Consider the following 13801-nt stretch of genomic DNA (forward strand, 5'->3'; position numbering starts at 1 on the left):
TCAATTGAGGCATTAGGGTCCTAGCTGTTAAACCCTTGCCTTAGGGCCTGTACATAGGTCGCTTGTCCATTAAACTGTCAACTCCTTCACCCCTGAAGCAGATTAGGAATGCAGTGGTTGTCCTGGGGAATTGGGAAAATACAAAGAATAATGTGTTCCCCCAAACAATGTTATTTAAAAGTCCTTGAATAAGGGGTGGAGGGATACACTGGCAGCTTTCATTATTTTTGTTATGAGAGAGAGGGAGACTGTTGGGGAGGCGGAGCTTTTTTCCCTTTTTTTGGGTTTGTTTTATTATTAAAATTTTCTTTGAAAAGTATCATTGGCTAGAACATTTTTTCTAGAAAGCTCCAAGATAAAATACAGGGTGGGGCAAAGGTAGGTTTACTGTTGTGAGTACTGGAAACACAGAGTTTATTTATTTATTTTTAATTTATCTTTATTGTTGAAAGTATTACAGATATCCCCCCCTTTTTTCCCCTCCACCCCACATCCATCCCCACCCAGGCCTTCATCACATTATTGTCTGTGTCCGTGGGTTATGCATATATGCATATAAGTTCTTTGATTAATCTTTCCCCACACACTCCCCCACTCCTGCCTTCCCACTGAGATTCCTCAGTCTGTTCCATGCTTCTATGTCTCTGGATCTATTTTGTTCCTCAGTCTATTTTGTTTATTAGATTCCACATATGAGTGAGATCACGTAAAACTGAATCAGGAAGAATCAGAAAACCTGAATAGGCTAATAACAACTGATGGAGTTGAATCAATAATCAAAAAACTCCTAGCAAACAAAAGCCCTGGTCCAGACGGCTTCACAGGGGAGCTTTCTAATTCTTTAAGCTGTAGGGTTAGATAGTTTACTAAAAATTTTTCTTGCTTTTTAAGGTAGGCCTGTAGTGCTATAAACTTCCCTCTCAGGACTGCTTTCACTGTGTCCCATAGATTTTGAGTTGTTGTGTGTTCATTTTCATTTGTTTCCAGGAAGTTTTTGATTTCTTTCTTGACCTTATTTGTAACCCATTCATTGTTTAATAACATGCTATTTAGCCTCCATGTATTTGAATGTTTTTGAGTGTTTTTACTGTTGTTGATTTCTAATTTCATGCCATTGTAATCTGAGATGCTTGATATGATTTCAATCTTCTTGACTTTGTAGAGACTTGTTTTGTGTCCTAACATGTGATCTATCTTTGAGAATGACCCACGTGCACTTGAGAGGGATGTATATTCTGCAGCTTTGGGGAAAAATGTTCTGTAAATGTCAATTAAATCCATTTGATCTAGTGTGCCATTTAAAGTTACTGTTTCTGTGTTGGCTTTTTGTGTGGAAGACCTATCCAGTGAAGTCAGTGGAGTGTTAAAGTCCATGACTATGGCTGTATGCTGCTGATCTCTTCCTTAAAGTCCTCAAGGTTATTATTGATAGGTCCTTATTTATTGCCATTTTAATTCTTTATGCCTATGTTTCTCTCTCCATTTCTTTTTATAGCAGTCCCTTTAACATTTCTTCCAATGCTCGTTTGGTGGTGATAAACTCTTTTAGCCATTTTTTGTCTGGGAAACCCTTTATTTCACCATCAATTCTGAATAATAGTCTTGCTGGATAGAGTAGTCTTGGTTTCAGATCCTTGTTTTGCATGACCTTGAATATTTCATGCCATTCCCTTCTAGCCTATAGAGTTTCTGAGGAGAAATCAGCTGACAGCCTTATGGGAGCTCTTTTGTAGGTAACAGATTGCTTTTCTCTTGCTACCTTTAAGATTCTCTCTTTGTCTTGAATTTTTGGCATCTTAATTATGATGTGTCTGGGCATGGGCCTCTTTGGGCTCTTCTTGCTTGGTACTTTCTGTGCCTCCTGAACTTGTGTGACTTTTTCCTTCACCGGGTTAGGGAAGTTTTCTGCCATTATTTCTGAAAACAAATTCTCTATTCTTTGTTTATTCTCTTCCTCTTCTGGAACTCCTATTGTTTCATGTTGTCCCACAGTTCCCTTAGACTGTCCTGTTTTTTATTTTTGGATTTCTGATTGAGTGACTTTTTCTACCCTGTCTTCTAATTCACTGATCAGATCCTCAGCTTCCTCTATTCTGCTGTTTATTCCTTCCAAAACATTCTTTATTTCTGCTATATCATTCTTCATTTCTGACTGGTCCTTTTTCACAGTATCTATCTTTTCTCATGCTGTTGAGCATCCTTACAATCTGTATTCTGAACTCTATATCTGATAGATTGCTTATTTCTATTTCATTTATATCTTTTTCTGGAGACTTCTCTTATTCTTTCATTTGGGGCTTGTTTTTTGTCTCCCCACTTTAGCTGCCTATGTGGGTTGTTGCTATGTATTAGGTGGATCTGCTAGGACTTTCAGTCTTTTTGGAGGGTCTCTGGTGCAGGCCAGTGTCAGATGCTCTTTGTTACTGGCCTTGAGTACCCTCTTTGGAGCTATCAACAACCCATGAGTTGTGGTTTCCTCTGCTGGGCAGGCTTTTTATTCCTTCTGCTTGGACTGGGTACATTCAGACAGGACCAAGATGCACACCAAAGTCTCCTTTTCCAAGGCCTGAGTCCAGAAGCAGATCAGGCAAAGACTCAAAACTCCTAGAGGCCTGCCTCTGCCTGCAGGCTGGTTGATCTTAGTTTCTTAATGAACCTCAGACTGTATACCACAACAAGGCTTAAACTCCACAGGGTCAGGCTAGAGCATTTCCTGTGGGTAGGGCAATTGCTTCCCTCCCCACCAGGCAAAAGCTGTCTGGCTGGCAAAAGTCTGCCTGAGAAAGATGTCCTCTGTAGTATGGGAGAATGGCTCAGCACAGGAATCCAGATGGCCACCCTCTGAACTCTGTCTCCAGAGCCCGAACCCCAGATTTTTCTCACACCACTCTAGTCCACTCTACCTTCCCTCTACTGGAGCCCAAGGTGAGTGGCTGCACACAAAACTTTGCATGTTGGCCCTTTAAGAGGGTGCCTGCATTTCCAGCCACCTCTCCCTGGCAGACAGAAACCCAGCTGCTTTTTGCAGCCAGATGTTATATGGGCATCTTTTTCAGTTCTGGTGCTCTGGGCTGGGAAGCCCTATTTGGGGTTTAGGCCCCAGAGTTCTCAGTGGGAACCCCTTCCCCCCCCAGCTGAGATATCCCTCCAGACCTTCAGCTGCTATATGTGGGAGCCCATCCAGCCCTCTCATGCCTCCACAATTCCTACCAGTCTTTATGTGGTCTCCACTTTAGGTTCTTGATTATGAGGGTGCTCTCCATCTCGCCTTCAGTTGCAGTTGATTATTCAGGATGATTTTACTCAATTTTAGCTGTAATTCCAGTTTGGTCCTGAGAGAATGTCAGTGCAGACCCCACTCAATCTGCTGCCATCTTGGAATCTCTAGAGTTTATTCTTGTATTATTTATTAATTATTAAATTATTTTCCATATGAACAACTGTAAACTTACTTTTGTCCCACCCTGTGTAAAGTCACTATAGGGGTAAGAATTACTATTAAAAAGGAACACCTTAGTGAGCAGAAATATGAGACTTGAATTCTTGCTCAGACATAGAGCCTATGATCTGAGGCAAGTGACTTCATATCTGAGCCTCTTTTCACCTCAACTCTGAGTAATGGGTACACTAATAAGGCCTACTGAGAACACAACTGTGAGCATAAAATGGAATATATAAAGAACACAGCACAGACCCCAACCTGTAGTAGGTATACTTAAGAATAGTAACAACCAACATTCATTTAGCTTTTATATACTGTCATCTGTGCTTTACGTTAAAGAAGTCATTTAACCCCCACCCATTTAAATTTAAATACATGTGTCTAGTAGCTCCCATATTGGACAGAACAGCTATATAACCCTAAGTAAGTTCAGCATTCACTTTCTCAAGGAATATTTCCTGAACCCTCCTTTCAAATTCAGGCCTACCTCCCCACCCTATGCTGTCTAGCACCTCATATCTTCATAAAGCTAATGAGGGTTATAATTTTGAATGATTTTGTGTGTATTTACTAGTTTAATGTGTGTCTTCCTTAATAGAACAAGATCTAAGAAGGCAGAGATTATGTTTATCTTATTTATTACTGTTGTTATAGTACCTTGCAGTGTCCAGTACTTACTATGTGCTCATTAAATATTTATTAAAATAATAAATGATTAAACGATTCACTAAAATATATTATGAGATTATGTACCAAATATATGCATGTTAACTAATTGGCTACAGATTGCAATCACATAAAAGATCATTCAAAATTAATAGATAATTCTGGAATGCTAATAGCTCTGATCAACAGAAATTGAGATTGTCAAAGAAGGTATAAATTTGATACGCTCAGTTTTGGATAAGTGAAATTTTAGGTGCTGGATTTTGTGTTTTATATTCTCTTGATCTTACTGTCAACTAAATCCTGAAAACTCTTCCAGTTCATGATGGTACCCCACATCTCTTCTCTCTTGCACTGTGTAGTTAATAGAAAAACCATTCACAATTCTCATGAACATTTCTTTTTCTTTTTTTTTTCTTTTTAAAATATATCTTTATTGATTTCATAGAGAGGAAAGGAGAGGGAGAGAGAGATAGAAGCATCAATGATGAGAGGTCATTGATCAAGCCCACAGCCCGGGCATGTGCCCTGACCGGGAATCGAACCCTGATCGCCTGGATCCCAGGTCGACACTCAACCACTGAGCCACGCCCAGCTGGGCAACATTTCTTATTCTTCCCAGAATTTTACATCATGGCTTGGCCCACAAGTTGCTCTAAATCCTGATTTTGCCACAGTGTGCTGGTCTTCACTCCCAGGTTTGCATTCTCTCGGTGTTTATTTAACATATTCCCTAAGCTCTTAATCCAGTTAATGTTTAATTGGGGAGTTTGTCAGAGAAGGTGGCATGCCCTAAAGACCTCCCTCTGGATACCAAGATGCATGAGTCAGCACTCTTGGGATGTATCGTTTCAACAGGTAGGTAACCCCTGCCTGGGATAAAACTTGAGCCAAGTCAGAAGTTCTGGCCTCACTGGAGCATTTGCAGGCTCCTTAGCAAGCTCCTTAATTATCTTCAGCTCTGGTTCCTGCTCAGCACTGTTGCTTCCACCTTCTTCTAAGAAATAAGTGAAATCTGGAAAGTTCTGTAGGCCCAGCTGGATCCAATTCCTACACCCTGGGCAGGCATAAGGCCAGGGCCCTTTGCCCAAATTTCACTGCAAATCTGTGAAGGACAGTTTTGTAAAAGCAGTGTTCTAATGGCATTCTATGTCAAAGCCAAGGTAAACAGTCTGAGATTCAGTTGTCAGTCCAGCTGGGGGCAAGCAGAGGAGAAAGCTAGTGGGAGAGGCCAATTGAGGTGAAGAATGGGGAAGCCAGAGAGGGGACATCAAAAGAGATGATTAGGACGGAGACTTTGGCAGTTCTTGGTTCCTGCTGTCACTGTGGCAAGCTTCGGGCCTGGAATCCTTGAAAGGGCGTGTGAGGGATGTTCTACGATAATGATGAACACTGAGGAAGTAGCCCCCAGGGAATGAATTTTACTTAGAATAGGTGAAAGCATTCATCTTTACTTTCAAAACCATCTTATCAAACACAGTGTGTGTGCTCTGCATAAAGCTAGAGGACATGGGCGTTAGCATATATCACAGGGTCCCAGTCGGTGGACAGACACCCCCCTGTACACCCCAAGGCCTGGTCAGGCAGTTTTCTGGGTGGCTGCAGCCAGCTCCCCAGTGCAGAGAGGAGCAGCACCACCAGCAGCAACCACCCTCCCTGGCCCACCTCCTAGAATTCTTTCCTGGCTTCTAGGAATGGCAGTCCTTCCATGGCCAAAAGGCCACCGACCTCCGCTCCTCGTCTTAATAGAAAAGCCATTCATTCCCACCTTAACATTCCTTAGTTTTTATGTGGGGTAATCCATAAACAGTCTAATTCACTGAGAAGTAAAGACAAACAGGAGTGTGTGGTCAGCTCTCAAGGATCTTGGGAGCAGATCAGGTCATTCCCAGAAGAGAGCAAAGCCAGGCGGAAGAGGCTGCAAGTGCAGTAAGCAATGTGGTCAGAGGGTTCCTACAGGAGCTGAGGGGCACAGGAGCATTTGAAGTCCCCATGCAAAGCCCCTCCCAGGTCTAAGAACGCCTGCAGCCTGTCCTGTCCTATTGTTATACATGGTTCACAAAGTCCTTCAGCTCAGTGGTCGGGCTCAGTCAAGGAACAGCTCGTGCTATTCCTTAGCAGCCCGCTGGCCAGTTTTACTCCCATCCAATTTTACCTCTAAGAAAAGCACTGATTTAACATATCAAACCTCAGGCCACTGAGAGATTTGAGCAGCCTCTGGGGAAGTTTATTCTGTGCCAAGTTCCTAAATGGTCCCAAATGCTGAATTTTAGTAATATGCCTTTTTTATCAATTACCCGCAGAACGCAAGGTGCTGTCACATAAACTATTTCCCTTAGTTTTGCCTCCAAAATCTCACTGCCTCCTCTCTCATCACAGGCAATTGCTCTCATCCAAGTCCTCAGAATTGCTGACTTTAACTTCTACAGATTCTATAATTCTCCAACCTGATTTCCCTGCCTCATCCACACAAAAGCTTGAAGTTGAAATGTATAAAAATAATTAAGTTATTCCCCTTCTGAATGACTTTTTGTGTCCCAGATGTCCTTGGGGTAAGGTCTGCTCTCGGGCTCAGCACCTGCATCCTGGCCCTCCTCAGCCACCCCACCTGGAGTGGGCACACCTCCTCACATCCCCAGTGCCTTGCCTTGGGAACTCCCCTTCCCTGGGGCTGCCAGGCAGTCCTGACTCCTCCTTTGTCATCCCCAGTGTCTCCGTTTTCTCCCTGAAGTCTTCCGAGAGGCCACTCGTCATAGTTGGTCTCCTACCCATGGGCAGTGAAGTGACTCACTCAGCAGCTTGCACCTGGTCTCTACTGCACACACCACGCTCTCCCATAATCTTTGTTTCTGTCAGTGGAGGGAATATCTCCCCAGAGGGGCAAAAAGTAGTTCTTGAGAGGGGGGATTGAAAAAATCTCACTCTTGTTGTGAAACACAGATATGCATAAATGCATAAATTACAGTATATCTGTGGTATTAAAATTTCATGGAGGGAGGAAGAAAGATTAGGAAGAATGTTAAAGAACCCTTCTTAGAGGCCAGTAATGAAAACTAGATTGAGAAATACCGAATTATTTTTCTTATAACTGGGCTGTGAGTTTTTGTGAATCCCCAGAGCCAAGAGTGGCTGACACACAGAGTGCTTTGAATAAATGTTAAATGTTGAAAGATGAATGCACATGTGTATGAATGAATCGGCCTAATAATCTTGTGGGGTGGCATTACACTGGGGAAGATAAGGAAGCAGGTGCTAAGTGCCCCTCCCCCATCCTCACCACTGAAGTTGCGGAGCTGGTAAGTGTTAAACCAGAGACATTTATATTTTTTTTATAAAGCATACTTTTTAAATATATATATATATCTTTTTTGATTTTAGAAGGAGGAAGGGAGAGGGAGAGAGAGAGAGAGAAACATCAGTGATGAGAGTCATTGATCAGCTGCCTCCTACACGCCCCCTACTGGGATTGAGCCTGCAGCCTGGGGGTGTGCCCTGAACTGCAATCTCCTGGATCATTGGTCAATGTTCAACTGCTGAGCCACACTGGCCAGGCTAACCCAGAAACATTTTAAATTCAGTACTTCTAGATCCCAAATACAATGTTGTCACACCTCACTTTGGTATAATTGACAGAATTTACACAACAACAGGAGAATATGTTTTCTAATTTACCTCCAACATTTAAGAATGTTCTGGTTGGAATATCCTAAACCAATTTGAGTGTCCAAAAACAGCCTTGGAAAATCAAGCCTGTCTTCTTGCAGACAAGCAAAGATACCTCAGTACCCAGCTGGGTTTTGGTGGGATGGTGGCCTTCTATCCCACTCACAACGAGGACCATCCGAGGTACACCCAGGTGCAGCCAAAACTACCCACTTATTTATAATCCTGAGCTTTGCAGATAATCTAACTAAATTAAATATTTTTAAAAATCCTCCTCTGAGCCTTTCATATGTACTGAACTGAGTGGCACAAGGCTACTTTACCCTCAGGAAGTGGGGGGGGGGGTGGATAAGAAAAGAACACACACAATTATAATGCGAGATTCAACACAATCACAGTCAGGAGAGAGACAGGAATTTCTAAGCTAGAAGATAAACTACAACGGGAAGATTATGAGAATGGGAGTGTGTTAATAAAGACGCTTTCCTTGTTGAAAGCAAAGCAAAGCAACAGCTATGAAATGGTTTTATGAGTGAATTTGTTGAAGCAGGAATTGCTGAGCAGCTCAAACCAGTGTTTTATTCTTTCCAAGGTCAAGATGGGGTTTGAAATTGAATTTATGGGTCTGTTTGTTTCATCAGCCTTTCCTCATTTTCCACTCTATGAGCAGAAGTGAAGCAGTAAGTAAAAATCCCTGATGAGTGACAGCTCATCCTCCTAGGACGTAATCTTTTGCTTTTAAACATAAATACTTCATACATACAGAAAAATGCACTAATCATAAGTGTACAGTTCAGTGAGTTAGCACAAAAAGAACAAACTCTTGTTAACACCACTCAGATGAAGAAACAGAACTATTGCATCCTGAAAAGCCCTCCTGGTCACCACAGAGTAGTTTTGCCTCTTTCTAAACTTTAAAGAAATGGAATTATACAATATATACTCTTTATGCCTGACTTCTTTTGCTCAATAGTATTTCTGTGAAATCCATCCAGATTGTTACCTATAGCAATAGTTTGTTCATTCTCTTTGCTGAAAGGATTTCATTGCATGGATGTACCACAATTATTCATTCTGCTGTTGATGAACATTTGGGTTGTTTCCACTTTGGGTCATTATGCACAGTGCTACTATGAATTTCTTTCTACATGTCTTTTGATGAGCATACGTACTCATATATACCCACAAGTAAAAGTGCTAGCTCATATGGTATACATGTGTTCAGATTTAGTAGATCCTGCTAAATAGATTTGAAAAGTGGTTATACCAACTGTATACTAACACTGTATATGTAATAACACTGTGCATGTGTTCCAAATATTCTAACTCCTCACCAACACTTGGTGTTGAATGTCCTTTTTCTTTTAGCCATTCTTGTGGCTGTGTTTTTGAAGCTTGTGATTTTAATGTGCATTTTTCTGATGCTAATGAAGTTGGGCATCTCTTCATATGTTCATTGGACACTCAGATTTCTTCTTGTGTAAATTACCTCTTCAAGTCTTTTGCACATTTTTTTCTGTTGAGATGCTAATCTTTTTTTAATTTATAGGATATCTTTACATGGTTTTTGGGTATAAGTCCTTGGTCAGATATATAATTTGTTAATATTTTCTTCTAATTCATGGCTTCATTTTTCATTATTTTCATGGTGTCTTTGATAAACAGAACTTCTCATTTTAAGTGTCATCTAACATCAGTTTTATGTTTAACAAATCACAAAATTCATAAACACTATCTATGAAATTTTTGCCTTTCCCATGCTCATGAAAATATTCTTCTGTATTATAACATTTAGTCTTACAATCCACAATCTATACCTTCATTTATTTAGATCTTCTTTAATTTATCTCAGTAATGTTCTGTAGTTTTTAGTATAAAAATTTTGCTCATCCTTTTTTGGATTACATTCAACTTTGAACAAATTCCAAGTACCTACCTTTCAGGTAGCAAGATATATAAAAAAAGAAATTCTGAAATATGTGCCTTGAATTCAAAATTCATTGGTACAATTGTGGGACAAAATTGCAGAAAAGTAAAAGACTGAATATTAATAAAGTACTAATTGTGTGACATATGCCATGAGAAAAGAGATAGGCAAGCAACCAGAGTGGGCTAGAATTGCTGGCAAAGATGCTTCACACAGAATGGAAGATGCGAGATGGGTTTGAAGAATGAATGGCATGTGTACAGTGGAATGGAAGGAAGCATTCCAAGGGGAAAACTGGAATGAGCCAAAGTCTTAAGGTTAGAATGAACAAAGCATATTAAAGGGCAAGGAGGACACTGGCTGACGAAAGTATCTACACTCTGATTTATGAGTAGCGAGAGATGAGATGAAGTCCTGAGCTGAGAGGCCCCATGAACAAAAGAAGGTAGATCTTCGTCTATTCTGGTGATAAAGTTTGGCATCCTGGCCCCTGGAAGGTAACTCAGCAAGTTCTTACCCTTGCCTGGCACTAATTGGTAACCATATGGATGTCTTTAATTAAAAACTTCCTGATAAGAAGCCCCACACTCTCACACTTGAACCGACTACCTATCCAAGAAAGTTTCTAATCTAAAAATGAGCCACCTCTTATAGAATGTATGATCCACAGAGACTTTCATAATAATCCAGAGCTCACTGCCCAGCCAAAAGGTTTAGACCCAACACCTACCACCAAGTACTCTGAGAGGGAGAGAGCTATGAGCTACAAAATGAAGTAGTGAAAAATAGTGCACAAATCTAGCAGCAACAACTGGACTTCCTAGAAGAAATGAGGCTTGGTGTGGCTGTTCAAGTCTTAGATCACTGGTTGGGTTTTTGATGCCTTTTCCAGCTTAACTAAGGCAAAGTTAAAACCAGCAGGCCTAGGGCAGCTCCAGGACACATAGAGTCAGGTCCTCAGGCCTCCTGGGAGCTACTGAAATGAGTAGAGCCTGGAGTAGCCAGTACTGAGTTGAAATGATAAGATTTCTAATGAGTATGCATTTTGCCAAGATTTATTCTAATTTTGGAACTCAGTTGGAAACTTCTGAACATCATGTTCCATTTCACCCTGGCAAAACACAGCTCTGCATTGCTTTGTGTTTATTTTATCCTTAAGATCAGAGCATAATTTATTTGTAGTTAGATTTTTGTGTTTAGTACAAACCTCCATTTAGATAGAAAAACAAGCTGATACATTTTTTTCTTATATGTCCCTAGGGGACAAAGATGTACACAATGGAGAAAGATTGCTCTAGAAAAACATGCTACACAATACAGGAAATTTACGCAAACAGAAACACCCAGAGGAGAAATATTTTATAAAGCCTAAAGTATGATAAGTCCTCAAACTTGGCACAGAAAAGTAGATATTAGATCCAAAAAATCCTCAGGACTCTCCTACATTTAGGCAGGAAGACATCTTCTCTAGCACCTCTGTCTTGTAAATTTCTTACCATATTTAAACAAATATTTTGGAAGAAATATTATAACTTCCTGTGGAGCTATGTCCTCCAACACTCCAACACTATGTCCTCAAAATACGAGTATGTTTCCCTATCAGTCCCTGTTCCCCATCTTTCTCTCATTTCTCATTTACTCTCAAATGAATTTTTTAGTGCTTATTAAAACAAACCCAAATTCTCCTATAGCTAAAGTGTACTGGGACCTACGACAACACAAAAATTGAGAAGAGGTGGCAATAAGATTATATTAATCAGGACTCTTTCAGAAACTCAACATCAAATAAGACCAAAAAAAAAAAAAAAGATGACTTATTGGCTCATATGACTGAAGAGTCTTCTTACTGCCTCCAGTTGGAAAGGTCTCAGAGAACTCTGACTGGTCCAGCTGAACCACATGCCCAAGTAACTGAACCTGGGTCACATGTCCATATGGCCTGTACTCATGGAAAGTGCCTCTGTTTCCAAAAGGAAGAGGGATTGTACGTGGGCATGTAAAGGGTATTATAAAGTGGCAAATTTAAAAGAAGCGAATTGAAATGTTTTCACATTGCCTCAGATCTAGTACATTAGAATTTTGGAGAAAGGTTATTTCTTAAGAAAGACAAAAATGATAAAAATGGATGCCATTATCATCAACGGTGCGTCAGCCCTGGTTACCCATGAGACCTGCTCTGGGAAGCACAGCAGCATTCACTGTGGGCATCGCAGGGGCACTGAGAAGGCCATGCAGCGCACGCACTAAGTACAAACTTTGCATCCCATTGACTCACATTCAGATCCTCACAGTGCCAATTGGTAGCTTTGGTGTTAGGGAAAGTTACTAATCCTCTGTAAGCAAAATTGGTATAATAATAAAATTTACCTCGGCTTATTTTAAGGACTTAATGAAGTAATACATGTAAAATGTGCAGCACCATGTCCAGCACTTAGAGATTAATAAATGTTAACTCCAGCTATTATTATTTTTGTTACAATCATCATAATTGTTATTATTAACAAAAGTGCCCAGGAATTTCAAGGCTAGAGAATGATGATCTTTTACTCTCTGATCTTTCCGGATTAAAAAAATCTCAGTACATCCATCCTCTCCATTGATATCTAACCCCACCTTTTGCCTTAGATCTGTTTAAAATCTCTTTCTTTTACCTTCCATAATTTCTCTTCCTATCCACAGGCATAAAATATTAATGCACCTAGGTAGAAAAAGCAACATAATGGTGCCCTTGATACTTGTTTTAACCTTTCCAAAAGAGACTTCACAGGTAATTGAAGTCCAAGAAATTGCAGTCTTAGGAAGTGTCCGTGCTGTGAGCAATAAAAGATAACTCCTCAGAGAGATATCAAAACAGTTGACCAACTTCTGGAACCAATTGGTAAAGTAATGTATAACCCCACTAGACTATATTGCAAAGGAAGAAACTGTGAGGTCCTCCGGGCAAAATTGGAGTCTTTAAGACTGCACTTGTACATTCTCATTAACTTTATTGTACCTTACTTTTCATAAAACTTTCCATTCAAAGCTTCAGAAAGGGGGGTGTCTCAGCAGAAACTGGTTCCTTCACTTCCACTACCGCCTGTAGATTTAGGACTTTTTTTTTTTTTTAATCAAGGAAAAGAGTTTGAGACAGGAAAATAGGCTACCATTTGAGTTTGACTTCCATGCTTCATTGAATGTCTATGGTAGCAATTACTCAGGATTCATAGTCTTATTTTTTTTTAAAGAAAATATCTCATAATATTTTTTCTTTCTAATTATGAAAGGCAGATAGAATAACACCTTATATTTACATAGAACTGGTCCTCGGAAAGTGCTACAAATAATGTCATTCTCTTTCCCACCAGAATTCCTGGTGGAAGCAACATATTTTCCTCACACCACTTTTATAGATTACAAAGTCTGTCAGAAGCAATGTGGAGGCCAGAACCTGGGTTTTCTTTGGATTTGAAGTGGAGTATTAGGTTTCCTTTCTATTAGAAAAACAAAATTTCTACACAAAAATGGGCTTTTATGAGTAGTGCTCAAGGTGATTGCCATGGGAAAGAGCTCAGTTAAAACTTCTTGATTTTCAACACAATAAAATCATTATTTTTCCATTTTCTTACAAAGTTTTTGCAGCCATAACTCTAACAGTGATGTATCTTATTTATATCAGAGTTATTTGCTGATAGTAATAATAAGTATTTGCCTGTGAAACTTTTATGTGTGTTCTGGGTCACAATGTATTTCTTCCTGTGAGTTGCAGCTTTATTTTAATTAAGATATAAGTGACATATATTATATTACATTTAGGTATACAACATAGTGATTTGATATTTGTATACCTTCCTAAATGACCACCACATTAAGTCTAGTTAGCATCCATCACCTTACGTAGCTAAAAAATTTTTTTCTTCTGATAACTTTTAAGATCCACTCTTCTAGCAACTTTCAAATATGCAACACAGTGTCATTAACTATAGGCACCATGCTGTACATTACATCCCACGACTTATTTATTTTATAACTGGAGATTTCTACTTTTTGACCCTGTTCACCCATTTCTCCCTCCCCCTGCTCCCTGACAATGGCAACCAGAACCTGTCCTCTGTATCTATGAG

The sequence above is a fragment of the Miniopterus schreibersii genome (genome assembly GCF_964146895.1).
Source record: "Miniopterus schreibersii genome assembly, chromosome: 2".
In the NCBI taxonomy this organism is placed as follows: Eukaryota; Metazoa; Chordata; class Mammalia; order Chiroptera; family Miniopteridae; genus Miniopterus; species Miniopterus schreibersii.